Consider the following 18,055-nt stretch of genomic DNA (forward strand, 5'->3'; position numbering starts at 1 on the left):
ATTTGTCATGAACCAGTTTTCAAGGCTTTGCTCTGAAACATGGAGAAACTTTCAGCCACTGAATAAAATGGCTTTAATTCCTGGGAATGTCTCTCTCAGGTGATGCTACAGTTCCCTCTCTTACAACATTCCCTACCACATCCCAGCCACTGGTACAATTTGGCCTAGCTCCATGTCCTGCTACACAGCACTGCTGGTTTACACTGGCTGGGAAAACACCTCTGATTTCTTCCCATAAATCCTATAATTTCAAAATCTTATGCTGTTACCCCAGAGGGAAATGGGCAAACCATCTGGAAGAGTGTTATGTTGGTGGCTTTGTATCATTTATTAATTTGATAAAATATCTATGATTTAACAAAACAGTTTGGACTTAATGCTATTTCCAAATCTGAGGCTTTACACCTCGTGTACATCCAGCTGGCTTTGTGTTTTTTGATGAATTCCCCCCCATCCTCACCCCCTTCCAGTTTTATATCATTTAGATTTCTCCCTAAGGTAGACAAATGACAGTCATTACAAAAAACTCCCCTCTGATTTCTTGTTTTAGTCCACAAAACCAGAAGGTATCTTAATCATGCTGAAGTAGACAGTCCATGTGCAGCTAGAAAAGCCCTTGATGAGGGAAAGGGGAGTGAGGAAAGGAGGCAAAAATCTGAGTAAAATTAACAGTGTCTTTGGCAGGAAAATGATGAAAAGAGTCCCCAAGGGACCGTCCCTTTTCCTGCTGGGAAGAGAGCCTTGCAGCACCTTCCAGGTGAGCCAGCCCTGTGCTGCCCAGCACCAGGCACCTGCCTGGGGAAGATGCTGGGAGGAGGCTCTGGAGGTGCTTGATGTGGGGAACAAGTGGAAAACTCAGCCCTGGGACCCCTTGGGGTTACCCCCCACCCGTGAGGAAGGATTTGCCTTCCCTGCCTCAGGCAGAGGGCTGTGAGTCACCACTGCTTTGCTCCCCAGAGCATCACAGGCAGGACTTTCTCCTCTGCACAGGGAGACAGAGCTGAGAACAAGGTTGGAGAGAGGCAGAGAAATAACAGGAAACTTCAAATCCACCTGAGATTAATGACTTCAACATGTTCAACGTGTTGTGTTGTGTTTTGTTTTCCTCTTGGGACCAGTTTCATCAGTCAGACAGAGTTTGATTAAATGTCTCAGCAGAGCTATGGTTTGTTCATCTAGAGCACAGATTACCCTCTGTTCATGGAAGCAGCATTAGCTGTGTTTTCGAATTGTAAGAGCTACAATAATAATAAAAATAATAACAATAACAATAGTATACATTGTGCATTGTTTTTATTTGCTCTTTTGTTAAGACCATGTGGACGGTGTTTTTTCTATATTGTAAAGATGGTGGGATTATAACAATAAATCCAGGTAAAGTTGGGTGCTCACAACCCTGTGTTTGTCTGAAGCTCTAGAGAGCGTGACAGCTCAATTCCAACATCCTTGAGGGTTGGCTGCTGTCTCAAAATTCATGTTGAATTTCAGAGGAAAGGGAGATTTTAAATCCACCATTCTAAGGGGCTTCTGTCCCTCCCCATCATTTCTCACCCTGAATTTCAAGTTGTTTAGGATTATCCTGATCTGGGCCATCAGAGGAAACCAGCTGGTGGGCACATCTCAAACCACAGAATCACAGAATGGTTCCAGTTCAAAGGGACCTTAAAGACCATCTTGTTCCACCCCCTGCCATGGGCAGGGACACTTTCCACCAGCCCAGGTTGCTCCAAGCCCCGTCCAGCCTGGCCTTGGACACTCCCAGGGATGGGGGCAGCCACAGCTTCTCTGGGCACCCTGTGCCAGTGCCAATGCAATGCCCCCAGCTCTGTGAGGCTGATCACGCAGAGGAGGATCCAGATCTTCCTCTGCTGCTGCAGCCACTGAGAACAGCCCCCTCCCTGCAGCCCCTTTCCACTCCCCACCTGCTGGAGATGCAATTAGTTTTACAAAGTGCTGCACACGTTGACCAGGGCCAGGCTCAGGCAGGAAAACTGTTTTCTTTCCTGAACTCCTGCTCTGTCCAGGGCTGCTGGGGCAGGTTAACCCTCCCTGCTGCAGGCAGTGTGCAGGCTGGGGGCAGAGCTGGGGGTGTCTGTGCACCAGGGGAAGGGGAGAGCAGGGCCAGCAGCTCCCTGTGTGCCCACCCCGAGGAGCAGCCCCGGGGGTGACAGGAGAGCACCTGGGGGCAGTGGCAGAGCATGGTCTGATTTAGGGAGGGCACAGCTCCCACAGAACTTCCCCTCCACTGGCCAGAGGGCTCCTCTCAGCAGGGAAGCATCTGGTGCCCCTGGAGGCTCTGCACAGGACCCAAGGGTGGGTCCCCATGGGTGTTCTCTGCCCACCAGGGCTGGAGGGGGAACATTCAGCAGACACCCCTGGCAGTGGCATTGCTCCCCTGCATCTGCTCAGGCAAGGACTCCAGGACACTTCCTTCCCCCCACAGCACTGCTCCCGAGGGTTCTTCCAGCTCCACCAACTGGGTGACACCCAAAAATGAGCTCTGCAAAGCCATGGGGCTCACTCTGCCTCCTCAGTGCCACTGACACCAGGGCACTGAGCTGATGGGGGAAGTCGGGGGAGGTTTCTCCTTAGCCTGATGCTTGCCACAGAAGTCCTTCTGTTTTGGTGCTTGGCTTTGCTATAAACCAAGCTAACTAGTTATTAATTATAGCTGGACTATTGGCATCAGAGAATGAGCCTAAATAACGCCTATGCCCCAAATGATTACACGTGTTGTGTTACAGAAATTGCTTAAAGACACTTCCAAACAAAACAAGGAAACTCAGTGAATGAAATCAAGCATTGTAAACATGTCAGTGTAGCTGGTTAGATTCACTTTTCCCTCTTCTCTCCATTAGAGGGAATATTTTCATCTCGGGATTTGCACAGAATTCCAAGGAAACTAAAAAAATTCCTTTTCATGGAGTTTATAAAGAAAATCAAACCATTCAAGTGCACTGTGCACTTGCAATCAAATGTCAGACTCAAGGCCCCTGAACTTGACTTGTATTGATAATTGCTCTGGTACAAAGCAACTCTTTTTTCCCCCCCAACCATTAAGGAGAATATTTCAGATAATAAAGGGTAAACAAAGGAACTTCAAAGAACCAAATGAATGCCATGCAGTGACTGTGTTTTACACGAACACCGAATTGCTGGCAGAGGATTTCTCCCTGCAGAATATTTTCCATTACTCTGTGTCATCTGGTTAATAGCCTAAGTGCCCTGGCTTTACCTTCAGGAGACTCAGATAAGCTGAGAGATCTCCCTGCACGGAACACACCGACCATGCTTTCAGCATCCTGCTTTTCCTCCTCAAAGTGAGCTTGGCCAGTGTAAGGAGATTGACCTTCTTCCTCGCTGCTGATAATCCTGCTGCACTTTGGGACACTCCTCTCAGTGCTGTGTGCCCTGGATGAAACACAGCAGAATAAAGGAGTCGTGAAGAATGAGCTGATATAACCCAAAGCAAAAGGAAAGATCAGCTCTCAGGGGGAAAGATACCCCAAAGTGCCTTTTAGACACCTACATTCAATAGTGAGAATTGAATCCTGTGGTGACTACTTTATCATTGTGTCTTTTGTCCCATTTTAATCCAGAACAAGTGTTCCTTCCCAGCTTTGTAACTAATTCCCAGCCTCACTGATTCTGGGTTATAACTGACCCCACCACTGGCTCTGCTGGGCTTCATGCCCAGGGACTGTTCTCTGTTCTGGCTGAGGGCAGGTGATGGGTTATGGTAGAAATCCAGTGGAGATGGGTTTATATTTATCATCACTATGACTGACACAAAAGAGATTAAAGCAATGAAACCCAAAATAGAACATCTTCTTGCAGTTTGGGTTGTTTTTGTTTTTTTTTTTTTTTTTTTTTTTTAAAGGCCCAAAGTTTTCAGTTTGGATTTGCCCTGACAGGATAAAGTACATTTTCAGGCTCAGCTCCTTAATGGGCCACATCTGCTTAATGTAATTGTGCATCTGAACTGTGAACCTTGTCAGACACGAGCACAGTCAGAGCTGCACTCAGCAGAACTCACTTTCCCTCGAATCAGATAAACTCAGCCCAATAAATTAGTTTTACTGCTCTCAGGATCACCCTGTTATCATTGCAAGCTATTTAGTGTGGGCTTCCCAAACTTTCCCATTCTCTCACAATGAAAGGGACTGAACTCCCAACATAAATAAATAAATTTCTCTCCCTTTTTATTTCCATCTTTTCTTATTTTCTTCCCTTCTTTTTCTTTCTTCTGCTCACTTTTGCTTTTTTTCCCCCCCCTCGCTTTCTCTCTTTTCCCATCAAAGGGCAACATAAAGTAATTCACAGTTGCACTTTTTTTTCAAGTATAGCTTTTTTTGCTCAAAGAGAAGCTATTTAATTAGGCAATTGTGACCTGGCTCTCAGCTGGTGTAAATCAGCAGCAATGATTTATACCAGCTGAACAGATGTATTCTGGTGTTTGGTAGCAGGTTTTAGAGGGCCTGCCTTGTAAAGTGCACTGGACTGTGTACTATATTAGCTAGAAGAACGTTTTGTAAAAATACAGTTGTATTTTATGCCCCGTTTTGTTTTGTTTTGTTTTGTTTTGTTTTCCCATATCCTTTATATTCCCACGCAGTTTGCATGATTAAAAGAGGGGAAAGCTGGAGTTGTCGTTGCAGACCAGTCCAGAGCTGGGTGATGATGGCCTGGGCTCCCTCCTCCAGCACGGGCAGGCTGAGGTGCTGAATATCCCACCCCAGGGACTGACAGCCCGCAAGCCCTGCTGGAGCCCACAGCATCCACGGGATCCAAGGAGCCTCCAGAGGCACCTGGAACTGTGATGGATGCAGTGAGGAGGTGGGAAGAGGTGTCCAACCACCACGCTGCTGGATGGGAAGGACAGTGCAGCGGGAAGGAAAATAGGAAGCAGCACTTGGGGTATTTCATTTTCTCCCGAAGCCTCTGGATCAGTCCCTGGGACAACTGAACTCCAGGAGTGACAATGGAGAGGTGTGGCTGGGGGCATCTGAGCACCTGTGAGCATTTCCTGCTGCTCACACAGGGTTACTCAGGGCTGGCAGAGGGGAGGGGAGGAATGAACACTTGGGAGTGGCAATATCCTAAATCTCCTGGAAAACTTGGCCAGAGTCTGTCTGTCAGGGCTGAGAGCTGTGGGAGAGGTGGCAAGGTCTGGTAAGCTGGAAGAACTGCATTTTGGACCCCGATTTGCTAAGGATTTAAGCCTTTTTTGCCATTCTTCTCCCATCTTCATGGATGTTCCTATGTCCAGCCTCCATCCCTTCACACGCCTGTTTCTCTCAGTGTCCAGTTCCAGCAAACTCTGGCAGGGAGTTGAGGTTTCAAGAGCATCCCAGCTGGATGATATCCCACCTGCCTGGATATGCCAGCTCTGTCACTGAGCTCCTTCATCCTGGACTCCCTTTATAAGCACTGTTAAGGAATTGGCATCAGGGACCTGCTTCATCCCTGTGTAAAAGAGCCCAGAACTCCTCTGATTAAGGTAGCACTCGCTGCCAGAGGAGTTCAGCACCAGTTTACTAAATGATCAATTATACTTGGGATACTTAGAAGAAAAAACAAAGTAACTGCACTCCTTGTAGAGCTGGGTGAATTAATTTTATTATTTGAATTAATTTAGTGACAATAATCCCAAACTCTTGGAGCTGAGTTCCCGTCTCCACTCTGGCTAAATTGCCCGTGAAACATGTTAAATGTGTGGGCGAAACAAGTCAAAGAAAGGCATTTCTATGTGAAACACCAATTAATTTTCCTGCTCTCCTTTGTGCTTGGTATAAGCAGGGCTTCATGAGAGTGTGCTTTAGAGTGGAAAACCCTAATATCCTTTAAATGTGGTGTCCCAGCTATGGCTAAGCTTTCTGTTTGGACCTTGACCAAGCTGCTGGGCTTAAATCCCAGCTCTGGAGCTACCAGCTGGACCACATTACTCTCACTTGCAGAAACCCCACCAGCCAAACTGTTTCTCCCAGAACAGGTCCTGCTGCTCATGGAAGGCGTGAGGCACTAAGGGGACACTGTGCTCCTGTGTTCCCGTGTTCCTCTGGGTGCCCATCCCAGCTTGTGTAAAATTCCCTGGATCAGAGAAAGGGGGGAAGGTCCAGCCCTGCAGCAGGTGGGGCAAGGCCAGAGGGACCTGCCCAAAGGAGGACCACTGGCAGCTCAGCATCCCAGCAGCCTGCAGTGCTCCCCAGGGGAACGTCCCAGCCCAGCCAAGAGGCCCTGCCAAAGGGAGGGATGTGTTGGAAGTCACACCTCTGGCCTGGGCTCGGGAGGTGCCTGCACTGGCTGTGTGTGAGTGGGGAATAAACCAGGCTGGGGGCTGTTCCCTGGCTGCCCACGGCCTGGGGCACAGCACAACCTGCAGCCAGCTGGATTTTAACCCCCCCACGGACGACTCCAGCCCTGCTGAGCTCTGCCAGTGATCCCTGCCCTTTGCTGGTGTGGCCATGCCTGGGTGTGCCTGCACCCCCTGCCTGGTGTGGGCTCAGACAGAGATCCTCCATGACATCCCCTGTGTGCTGCTCAGAGAGAGGAGCACACCACAAGGGCCAGGGGTTGATCACCAGATGCTCCAGAAGTGGGTGGCTGCCCTGTGCCCTCAGCACAGCCAGCTTTGGGAGCTGGGGGTTCAGGAGGGAACTCCCGAGAGGTTCATTGAGTGGGGTGTCCCCTGGGCCACAGAGGGCTTTGCACCATCCCTGAGAGCATGGAGGAGCTCAGGTACCACGGGGGGAGGTCTGCAGGGGGAGCAGAGACCTCCCTGCCCTGAGGAGCTCAGCAGGAGGCTGGAGAACCTGTCCACAAGATCTCATGGCACCACCAAACCCCTCCGTGGATAGAAGGGTGAGGAGCTGAGCCCCACGAGCATCTGGGGAAAAGAAAATCCAACTGGCTTCTCTGGGTTCATGTCAAGACAGAAAACAGATGGGACCCTTGTAGTGTGGTTTTCTCCCTGCCTGGCAAACAGATGCTGCAGCCTTTTCTAGAGAGGGCCCTCTCCTCCCAGAGCTCCCTGCCAGGAGAGGGAAGATCAGGAGATGCAGAGCTCTCCTTGGCCCAGCTCACAGCCTGCAGGGAGGGTGCAGCAGAGTGTGTGTGTGGGCACAGACACCCACTCCATCACTGCCCTGCAGCCCTGGGAAAGGCTCTGCCACGGGAACCAGGAGTGCTGCTTGGCTCCAGAGCTCCTCACACAGCCTGTGTGGGGCTGCTCAAAGCACATGCAGCCAGTTGTGACCTGGGGTGTAGGAATGAGTGGGAAATCTGGGCCCTTTGTGTGCCCAGAAAGGCAGGTAGTAGGTTTAAGGGTGGTCTGGAAGGCGGAGGGTTGGGAACCATGGAGAAAAGAAAGTGGAACAACCAAGGAAAAGAAGGGAATGAAGTCACTGATTGCTTCTCAAGGCTGTATTTTAAAGTGTCACCTGATTGGTTTTCAAGCCAGAAAGGTTTCAGGTCCAGTGGGTTTCCAGTAATGATGGTAAAATAAGGAGGAGCATTGAAAGGAATTCGTAAACTTTGTACTTCTTTCCCAGTTTTTAAAATTTTCATGAAAAGGACTTTTGTCCTTCCTGGCTTGAAATCAAACTTGGGAGTGAAAACGTGTCTATGTTCACCAAGAGAAAAGACTTTTCCTCAGAAAGATTTCCAATGCTGGATTTGTGACACTGGAGGCATTTTTTTAAGGAAGAAACATTTCTCTCTTTCTAATGGTGTGACACATGGTGGGATTCTTGGGGTGGTCTTGTGTAGGGGTCAGGAGTTTCACCACAACACAGAGTGGAGACAACTGGGAAACAAGAGAATGAGTTAACAGGCATCTCATCTCATGGATAAGAGATTAGATATTGGGAAGGAATTCTTGGCTGTGAGGAGGCCCTGGCACAGGGTGCCCAGAGAAGCTGTGGCTGCCCCATCCCTGGAAGTGTCCAAGGCCAGGTTGGACAGGGCTTGGAGCAGCCTGGGACAGTGGAAGGTGTCCCTGCCTGGGGCAGGGGGTGGAATGGATGGTCTTTAAGGTTCCTTCCAACCCAAACTGTTCTGTGATTCTCTGCTAGGCAGAGAGCACCCAGTCCCTACCAGCACTGCAGCAAACACTGGAATTGTATCCTGACCCAAATCACTTGTTAAATAAGCCATGGTCAAGCCTGGTGTTTCTACAAAGGCCTCTTTTCCAGAGGAGAAGATATCACTTCAGAAGTAGCAGAGAAGGAATCACACCCCGGGGTCCCGGGGCCACTCAGTTCAAAACGTGCAGAGCCGGAGTCAGGGACAGAACTGCTGGAGTGGGGAGAATTGCATCACTGCAGCCTGGCAGCCTCATCCAACATCAGTCCTGGAGGCTCACCTGCAAACAGCACTGAGCCCCAGCAGCCTGTGCAGCCCCTGGAGCAGAGGCAGTGACTCTCAGGTGCTCGGTGTGGAACGGCTCCCAAGGGATTTGCTGGATCCGGCTTCACTTCTGTGTGTCTTCTGCTGAAACGTGGATTGGAGCCATCATGACAGCACAGCCCTTTCCAGATGTGACAGCACATGGCTGCAGGCACACTTTTTAACAGGCTGCAGGGCTGGGAAGACATTTTATGATCTAGGTGGGTAAAGATGTTTAATGTCTGAGCAAAAAAAATAATTAATGGCCAAGAGCTGCCTAACAAGCCCTTTTGTGAGTGATTGCTAGCCAGGCTAATGTGCATTCGGCCATAAAACATCTGGAACATTTGGGACGGATTAGCCAACTTTTGCACAACATAGGAAGGAAGATGCTGAGAAGATATAACTGCTCTGTTATGATGTTGCACAAAACTGTTGATTTACACGGTACAAAGGGGGGGTTTCTTCACCAGGGTGCCCCTTGTCAGGGCTGTGGACATGGGTCACTGGAAAGGCACAGATTACTGGGGTGACATTTTTATCTGTATTTCCCTTCCCCCCCCCTCTCTGCAAGAGAATGTTTTGGCTTTCCCATCAGCTTGAGGATCACTCTGATATGGCAGGAATGACAGACACTCACCTCCAGGAAAGTGGGACCAGTTGGTCTGAGTGGCAGGAGACCAGTGGCTGTTTTCTCCTTGTCTGGGAAGTGCTGAGCCTGATACTCTCATGGGAAGTCACTCTCTTTAGATTCAATTATTGTGGGGTTAGGGGACCCAGTTATTGTGGGGTTAAGGGACTCAGCTATTGTGGGGTTAGGAGAACCAGTTATTGTGGGGTTAGGGGACTCCTCAGTTATTGTGGGGTTAGGGGACTCAGTTATTGTGGGGTTAGGGGACCCAGTTATTGTGGGGTTAGGGGAGCCATGTCCTCAGAAGGCAAGGAAGGTTTTTGCCAGTGCAGACATTGGAAATGGTTTGTGAGATGAATGTTCATCCGACTGCTCGCTTTTCTGGGATGACAACTGTGCCTCCGAGAAACCTTCCTTTGATAAGACACATGGCAACACTCAAACCCCAGCAAGTCTCCACAGACAGCCCTGGTTAAGTCCCCAGCACAACAGAGTGCCCAGCCCTCAGGGATTTCCCCACATCCTGCCCATTCCAAACAGATTCCACAGCTGCTTCCCCAGCAAAAATCCAGCTGCATCTTCTGTCGTGCCTTTACAGCCATTATCAGATTTTCTTCCAGTTTAGCAGATCTGCAGCTTATACAATCTTGACCTCTGAAGCACAAAGAGAAAGGAGAAAATAACAGGACACAAGGTCTCTTTTAGCTATTACTCCACCAAGGCCGGCCAAGCTACTGCAAGGGAAATCCCTGCACAAATGAGGGATATTCAGACATTTCTTTCACTCTGAGAGGCATTCCCGACAGAGCCAGGGCTTGTTTCCAAAGGCATCACTGCATTCCAGCATCAAAAAAACTTTATTATGCAAATATTGACCAGTGTTGAAGGAAACAGCAATAAAAATCTGTCAGAGGTTTGTGCTTAGGCTGTAACATCTGAAGCCAAATTTTGGGAGCATTGTTTCATCGCTGAGATGGCTCTTGCAAGTAAAGGGTAGGAGTGGATGGTTTCTGATTCTTCTTTTTTCTTTCTTTTTTTTTTTTTAATTTGTTTTAATTGGGGACATTTTAGCCCTGGAAGTGCTGATGGAAACACTAATGAATACACAGAATCCTGTTATTGTCCAGGGCTTAGTCACACAAGGATCCACACAACGGTCCAGCTCCAGACCAAAAAACTAATAAAGGCCCACCTGGCAGGAACATGAAGAGGAACATTATGTGTTATGGACCGGCCCCAGGAATGAGGGAAGAATATTGGAAAAAGATGGGAACTCCACCTCCAGTGAAGCCGCTGGAAAAGTCCAAAGGAGGCCCAGGAATGATGGGACAGGAACTCAGTAATGATATACAAGTTGTAAGGTTTGAGGCAGAAGTCAGGGGTCGCACCCAGGAGGGTTTGAGTTACACATGGTGAGGGGGAGCCAAGAAGTTTAAATATTTGCAGCTCATGTGCAGAGGGGCTGGAGAGGACTCGAGCACCCAGCACGGCCCCCGGGCTCTGGAGGTGTGAGGAGGGGCAACATCTCGCCCTTAAATTGGCTTCATCTGCCTCCTAGGAATGAAATTAAATCTTCACAAGCTGGGGAAGTCGCTTTAAGGGGTCGTGTCTACCCAGAACCTTGTCCTTGCAAAGGTAGTGACCAAAGAATGGCTCCACTGGCCCCCGTGCACACAGGGAGTGTCCTACCCAGCTCTGGCAGAGACAAAGCTTTGAGAAGATACTTTAAAAAAGAAAAGAAAAGAAAAGAAAAAGAGCCTTTGCAATACCATCCTACCTTCTGACATAAGAGAGCCTAAGGCACAGTTTTATTTATTTATGCAAATATACCAGACCCACATTTTGTCCCCAGGAACTCCTGCTGAAGCTGCAGGAGATTTTAGCCTTAAGACAAGGGACACTTTAACCAATATTCTCTTTTTTTGCTGCTTATCTCCCTCTGTTAAACGTGGCAGCTCCAAGCCATGCTCACTTCAGCAGCAGACAGGCCCTTCCCAGTGGCTCTGTAGGATATCTTCATTTACTCTTAAAATCTTTTTCCCTTCAAGCTCCCCTCATCACACATATTATCAGTGAAAAACAGAGTTTATACCCCATCCCTGAGCTGGCACGTGAATGATAAGGGCAGGCATTGCTTCTAAACACTGGCATATGCACAAAAATGTTCTCCATGCTCCCCTGATACCTCATCTTGTGTGTTTTCAGCACAGATCCAAAGCATAGCTTGTGCTAATTACTGTTAAGAAAGTTAACTCAATCAGCCAAACCCATCACGACACAGCTGTTCCTGCCCAAAACCCCTATTAAGGCGTGAACCAGGAGTTCACCCCTGGAAAATCCTGATCTAAGGCTCTCTTATGTTCTAAGTTGCTTTATGTTGAATTTATTTAGTAAAGCAAGCCTTGGTCTGCCTGAACTGGTGCACAAGTGAGAGCTGGGACCTGCAGCACTGGTCATCTCATGGTTCAGGAAAAAGGGGTGAAAAGAGCTAACACTGAGTGTCTGCAAGTGCAGTAAAAGAAAATAGATGTTGGTGCTTCTTTTGCAACTCTCAGCTTTCAGGTTCTCAGTGCTGCACCTTCCGAGCTGGGAGTGTTGAGCCCAGGCCAGCCCCTCTCCCCATGGCTCTGCCTCCCTCCCTCCTCTCAGATTTTGGGGGTTAGGAGGCTGATGTGGCTCTGAGGAGAGCTCTGTCCAACCTCATGCGCTCTCAGATGGGCAAATTATTTTCCTTTACTTGATGGGAGGCGGACACTGAACAAAAACCCACGGGATGACACCTTCTCCCAATGGTTTGCAGTGAGAAGGGGCCCCAAATCTGCAAGCTTACCCCCAGGACAGTGGGACTGAGAGGGGGAAAGGTAGGAGTGTGGAGACTGCTTCCTCCTGTGTACCAGGCACAAAGTGGTCCAGGGGGATGTAGCATTAAGAGTAGTGCACACACACACAGAGGAGTCTAGACTTGTTAAAGCTTTTTCCTTGCTGGCTCTGCCTGGCAGAGCCTGAGTTTTAAAATACCAATGCCTTTTCATGTCACTCTCGGCTTTAATTTATTATTTTTTTAAATCAATAAATATCCCTCCACTCCTCCATCTGGAGGATTCCTCCTTCATCCCAGCACTGCCAAGCTGATCAGAGCCACCTATGCAATGCCATTTGATCCAGAACATATTTCAGCCTTGGCCCGTTCTCAGCCTCATAAATTCCTGACATGATTCGGGAGGCGTTTCTGTTGGAAATAGCTCTGCTCCACTGTCGTATTTATAGAGATTGCTGCTGCCTCTGATCTGAGGCCAAACACGAGGAATAATTGCAGCAGGAAGCAGGACAGAGCTCGACATATTGTTTGTCTGGATTGTTTTAATTTTAAGAGCGGGGAAGTTCCCCCGCTTACTGATGCTAGCAGCAAAAGAAGAAAAAATACAATAGAGGGGGGGAAAAAAACCCCATTGTTCAGGAATTTTCTAGTTTAATTTTTTTCCTTTTTATTGCTTTTGTTAGAGGCAGAGGGGGAACCGTTATGCTCGCTGCTGAGGACAGGGAGGTGAACTGGGTGTTGGTGGCTTGTTAATCCAGGAATCCTGTCCCTGCAGAGCAGAGCAGAGGTTCCCACCTCCTTTATGTTGGGGTGGTTGCAGCAGCGCCGGGAGGTGCACAGGGCTCGTGTGTGCCCGTGTGTGCTGCAGGAGGGCCCCCAGACCCCCTGTGCAGCTCCAGCCCTGCCCAGCACAGCCACGTCCCTGCCCTGCCCAGGGCTGCACACGGACAGGGTGTGAGGGCTGGCACTGGGGATGGAGGCACACGCAGGGCCCCCGAGCAGGGTGTGAAGCCCTTGGCCGTGGCTCAGAGCTGAGGCTGGGGGTGCCAGGAGCTGCCAGACACAGTGTCTGAGCTGTGGCTGGAAGGGAGAGCAGCAGGCACACGCTGGGAGCCTGAGCTGAAGGCTGTCGGAGTTGACAAAAAAAGTGTTTTTACTTCAGCAGGCTTCGGAGGACGCTGGAGGGGCGGCTGAGAGGGGGGGTGGTGAAAAGGGCAGCACAAGTGTCCCCAGGACAGGAGTGCCAGGCAGTCTGTGAGGTGGAACCAGGGGGCTCCCAGCGCTCAGAAAGCCCGTGGGAAACATCTCCCACCCCGCATGAGCACGGGCAGAACTGCCAGGCTGTCTGGGGTGGCGCTGGAGCACAGAGTGACCTGATGAATTGGGACCCAAAGAGGACCCACAAGACAGTCGGGAAGGACTATTGTAGAAGGGTATTTAGTGACAGGACAAGGGGAATGGCTTCAAACTGAAAGAGGGCAGCCTTAGATGGGATATTGGGAAGAAATTCCTCACTATGAGGGTGGGGAGGCCCTGGCACAGGTTGCCCAGAGAAGCTGTGGCTGCTCCATCCCTGGAAGTGTCCAAGGCCAGGTTGGACGGGGCTTGGAGCAACCTGGAATAGTGGAAGGTGTCCCTGCCCATGGCAGGGGGTGGAATGGATGGTCTTTAAGGTCCCTTCCAACCCAAACCAGTCCGTGATTTCCTGACCCCAGAGCAGAGAAGCAGCAGGGCTGTGTTCTCCTCCCATGGCAGCGCTGACACAGCAGGGATTTAACTTTGCCTCAGCCCTACTGCCTTCAGAAGAGAGCACTTGATGACTCGCTTAAGTACCCATTGTGTTGGTAAAACACTCAGAGCCCTCCTTAGGTACATGTCGAAATCAGTTCCTGAGCAGGGATCCTGGATTTGCACTGTTGACTCGTGAGAAAGAAACCTGCCTGCGAGTTCACTGCTGGGTGACAGCTTTGGGAACAGAGGACATCCCTCCTGCCAAATCCCGGGCCGGGCTTGTCCGAGCCTCCCCCGTTCCGCTGGTTACGAGAACTCTCTTAATTGAGCGGAGAGATGGGGTAAGAGCTGTCACGGCTTCAGAGGAGAAACCCGCTGCCACACTTCCAGCAAGAGCTACAATCATATTAGCTTAGCACGAGGGGATAATAAAGGGCTCTACTCAAAGAAAAAAAAAATAGCAAGAGCCAAGAGCCGGGAGCTGAAGCCAAAAAAGCATTGGTTATGAGCAAGTGAGCCCTGTAAAGTGGAGGGGGAGGTTGACAGCCTGGGGCAATCTATCAAGGAATGGTTGAAGTGTTGGCCAATCATTAGGGTGCCTCCAGGAAAAGATCCTTTAAACAAATCCAGGTCACTGGGCCCAGTCCAGTTTTGAGGTGAAAGTGCCTGTTCTGTGCTGTGCTGGAGTTCAGATCAGGAGTTTGGTGGGTTCTGCCACTCCCAACAGCTCCCAACAAAGAACTGCCAGAAGCACTCTTGCGCTCCCTGGGCTGACAGGGAAGTGGAAATGAAGCCACCTCCCGTGGTTTCTGGGACTGTCAGTGATATTGGGCATTTGTATTTTGCCCCCAGCAACCCGTGAAACAGTTCAGGCGGTTTTGAAAAATGTTGCAGTGGTGAAAAAGAGATGTGGACCAAACTGTGCCTTGTGTGAGGCTTGAGAGGGGCACAGAGCAAGTGCCCCACCTGGTGCTGCTGTGAAGGGGCCTTTGGGATTCCCCATGACATTCCTTACAGCAGCACCCAGCCCAGAGTCACAGAGTCACGGAATAGCCTGAGGTGGAAGGGACCCATGAGGATCATCAAAGTCAAACCCCGGCCCTGCACAGGACACCCAAAGTCACACCATGTGCCACTGCCATTTCCTCAGATGGTGAGTCCACTGCCTCAATAAAAAATGCCAGCAGTGGAAGGAGGATGGAGAATAAATGTCTTTAAAGGTCCTGGAACAAAATGAGGGCAACACCAAAACAGTTCTTGCTGTATTCAGGCTTGATCACTCTTGCCATGAGTTCCTGCAGCTTCCCTCAGGGAGGCTGACCCAGTGCAGCCTTTCCTGCACTATTATGTAGGGGAAAGCTCGCAGACATGCAGCAAGAAGTGCAGATGAAAGGGTGGAAAAAAGGACTGATTAACTCCACTCATCATCCAGGGAGCTGAGGCAGCAAAAGCTATAAAGGCAGGCTATAGCAAAATGGGGAATTAAGCAATTATTTTGAGTCTCACCACATCTCTGTCATTCCAGTAGCACCTTCCCATGGAGCTGACCACCTCAACCCAAAGCTGTGGCTGGCAGCTCCCTCACCCCGGGGCTTTGCCACAGTTAAGTCACAAAATCCTCCCTCTGGGAAAAGAAGTAGCCCTGAAAAAAGTCAACAAGCTCAGCAACTGCCTTGAATCTTTTAAGTGACTCCTGACGCGCTCAGCCTCCCTCAAAATCTGATGCTGATAAAAAATATTCCTTTTATTTGAAAAAAAAAATTGAGGATAATGGGGAAAAAAAGAAAGAGCAGAGAGCAGGACTGGGATGGGGGCCAGGAGATGTGATGCTAATCGAATCCAGAGAACGTCCAAGGCCAGTCTCCCCCTCCCTGGGGATGGTACCCAGGACACAGTGCCAGGAGGATGTCAGAGCTGAGACTCCAGCGCTCGCCTGCACCACCAGGGAAAGGGAATCTGCAAATATTTAGTCTGCCAGAAAGACTATTCCAATTAGTGGATGTCAGATCAAGGCTTGAATGACTCTGAAACATGTAAGGGTTTGGACAAGGCTTACCCAAGTCACACAGGGGTCATCACTTACTTACAGCTATTAGTATTTGACAGGCATGCACATCTCCAGGCACTCAAACCAGAAACTGCTCCATTTACACCCATCCAACAGTCCTGGGATGGATCCCACTCAGCATGAAATCCTGTGTCCCCAGAGAGCTGAGCTGACTTCATGGCTTCTTGTCCTCTGGAAATTTGCTTATTCATAAATATCCCCCCCCATTATCGTTATCTGGAATGAGGGAAGGAGTTTTTGTCACAGCAGACGGGGTGTCATCACTCAGCTGTGTCACCACCAGCTCCAGCCTGACCACTGGGCCTAATATGGTCACATCAACAGCCATGGATGAGCAGGGACTTTTTTGGGAATGAAGGGAGAGGGGCCACAGAGCCCCACGTGAGCATTCAAGTGAAGAGAGTCATGTCAGCAGAACATCCTCAGCCTTTACCCTCTGCCTTGTCACCCCAGCCCCTTGTCCAGAGTCTCTCTCTCTTGGAGCCCCTCACACCCAGCCACAGCAGGAGTTTCTTCAGGTCCCCTCACCCTGCAGGCTTTGGGTGAAAATGAGACATCCTGAAGGGAAACTTGGAGCTGAATTTCCCGACAGGTGAGACCCAGATGTGCTTCATGTCCCATTACCACTAAACACACGCAGCCAGACCCTTTCTGGTCCCTCATTCTGACAGGACTGGAAGGGAAAGAGGGGTTTTTTTCAATGCCATGCAGCTTTCAGTGCCTGGCAGGTGACCTCTTTCCTGGTGCATCCTGTCCTCCCACTGAATTAGAAGATGCTGTTGAGATGTAAAGGCCACGATTGCCAGGCAGGCAGACAGATGCATTTTCTAGGACACAAAAACCAGACAGAGAGTTGAGCTGTTTTTCTACACCGGCCTCCAAAAATCCTCCACTTGGCATAAGGAGATTCAGGGCAGGAATCTGTCAAATCTCCTGAATCTTAAAGCACCAGCAAGAAATTGCTCCCAGCCCACACATTTTTCCTCTTCTTCTGTCCCGTAACCCTCTTCACTCACCCTCCAGCAAATCCAGATGCCAGAGCTCAAGCATAAACAGGGGCTTTCAATGCTCAGACCTAATCCTTTCCTTTTCCACCTTTTCCACCGCAGTCCTCCCCTGATTGACCATTTCCCAGGATTAGGAGTGCCTCCATTCCCCAAACTGCTTTAAGTATCAGCAGCCTATCAAGTTACCTCCCCCCGGGCAGATGCTGCCTTTGGCAAACTCCCCTTTTCCGTGGGCTTTTGGGGTTGTTTCTCTTCGAAGAGGAAAACTGAAAATACAAATAGGTGATAGCAACATTTCACACATCCCCCCACGCCCCCTTTAATGTCCCTGTTTACGCTGTGCATTGTTCAGCACCGTTTCACAGCAGCACCTTTTGGAGGAAGATCGGCCGAATACTCGCGGCTTTTGAAGAGTTTACACGACCAAATGTCGGGTTCAGAGAGGTTTCTCTGTCTCTGCCTTGTCTGCAGCTTAGCTATGGAATGCACAGGTGATGTAGGGCTCGCTCACAGGGTAAGAAAAGACAGAGGAAAGGTCCAGCGATGGGCTGGACCAGAGATCTCACCCCTCCATGCAAAGACCTCGACTGTTTTCAAACTCTGGTGAACGTCTCAGAGTGAACTGGGGCTGACCTTCGCTTTCAGAGCAGGAAACTCTCCAGAATGTATTTCTTTTGGGGGGGTGTGGTGTTCTGCATGTATTTCTGGATCTGCTGCGGGCTCAGGGCCCGTCCTCCTCCCGTGTCCCCTTGGCTGAGCCCCGGTGGGTCTGTGATCTCTCACATCTGCACCTGCAGCTCCTGCAGCGGGCAGGGGCACCCGGGGCTTCAAAGAGCTGCTCTCTTACATCTCACTATATGGAAGCCTCTTACACATTCATGTTTTGTTCCAAGCAAATGGTCTGGTCCTGGAAGAGACCCCGGGAAGGTATTCTGCAAGGTCTCTGGCCTGTGGGAAAGGTAAGCTCCGGGCTTGGCCGCCGTCCTTCTCGGCCCGTGTTTTTTTCCACTGGCTTTGGTTCTTTCATGCTGTGCAAGTATTTGGGCTCTGACGCTTGAACCGAGTCACGCTGCTCTTCAAGGAGAGCATTTCTGCCCCAGAGAATGACTCACCAGGCCCCGTCTCTGCCTCCCTCACGACAGTCTGAGCAAATAAAAGTGCTGGTTCAGCTCTGCCGTTCGGTCACGGTTGGAGCGCGACGTGTCGGGACGGGGCTTCTCTCCTCGGGTAAATCATGCAGAGCTCCTGCGAGTCCAACAAGGTGCCTGCTGAAATGCTGCTTTGCTTTATTGCATTTCATCTGGCAGCTCATCCACCTCCCCTCGGCCCGAGCACTTGTCTGCAGCGATGAGGTAGTTTGTGTGGTTTGTGATGAAAAGGTCCTTTCCTGGTTTGTTCCAAAGTCTCCTGGGGAT

The 18,055-nt window shown here is 50.0% G+C and overlaps 1 long non-coding RNA gene across 1 annotated transcript; it reads left to right on the forward strand.

The window, feature by feature from the left end:
• The first annotated feature begins 8,091 nt into the window (after positions 1 to 8,091).
• Positions 8,092 to 10,230, forward strand: LOC135406477 (uncharacterized). Its single transcript, XR_010426281.1, has 2 exons — positions 8,092 to 8,606; positions 10,088 to 10,230. It is a non-coding gene; the product is annotated as an uncharacterized LOC135406477 (long non-coding RNA).
• Positions 10,231 to 18,055: the final 7,825 nt, after the last annotated feature.

The sequence above is a fragment of the Pseudopipra pipra genome, chromosome 2 (assembly GCF_036250125.1).
Source record: "Pseudopipra pipra isolate bDixPip1 chromosome 2, bDixPip1.hap1, whole genome shotgun sequence".
In the NCBI taxonomy this organism is placed as follows: Eukaryota; Metazoa; Chordata; class Aves; order Passeriformes; family Pipridae; genus Pseudopipra; species Pseudopipra pipra.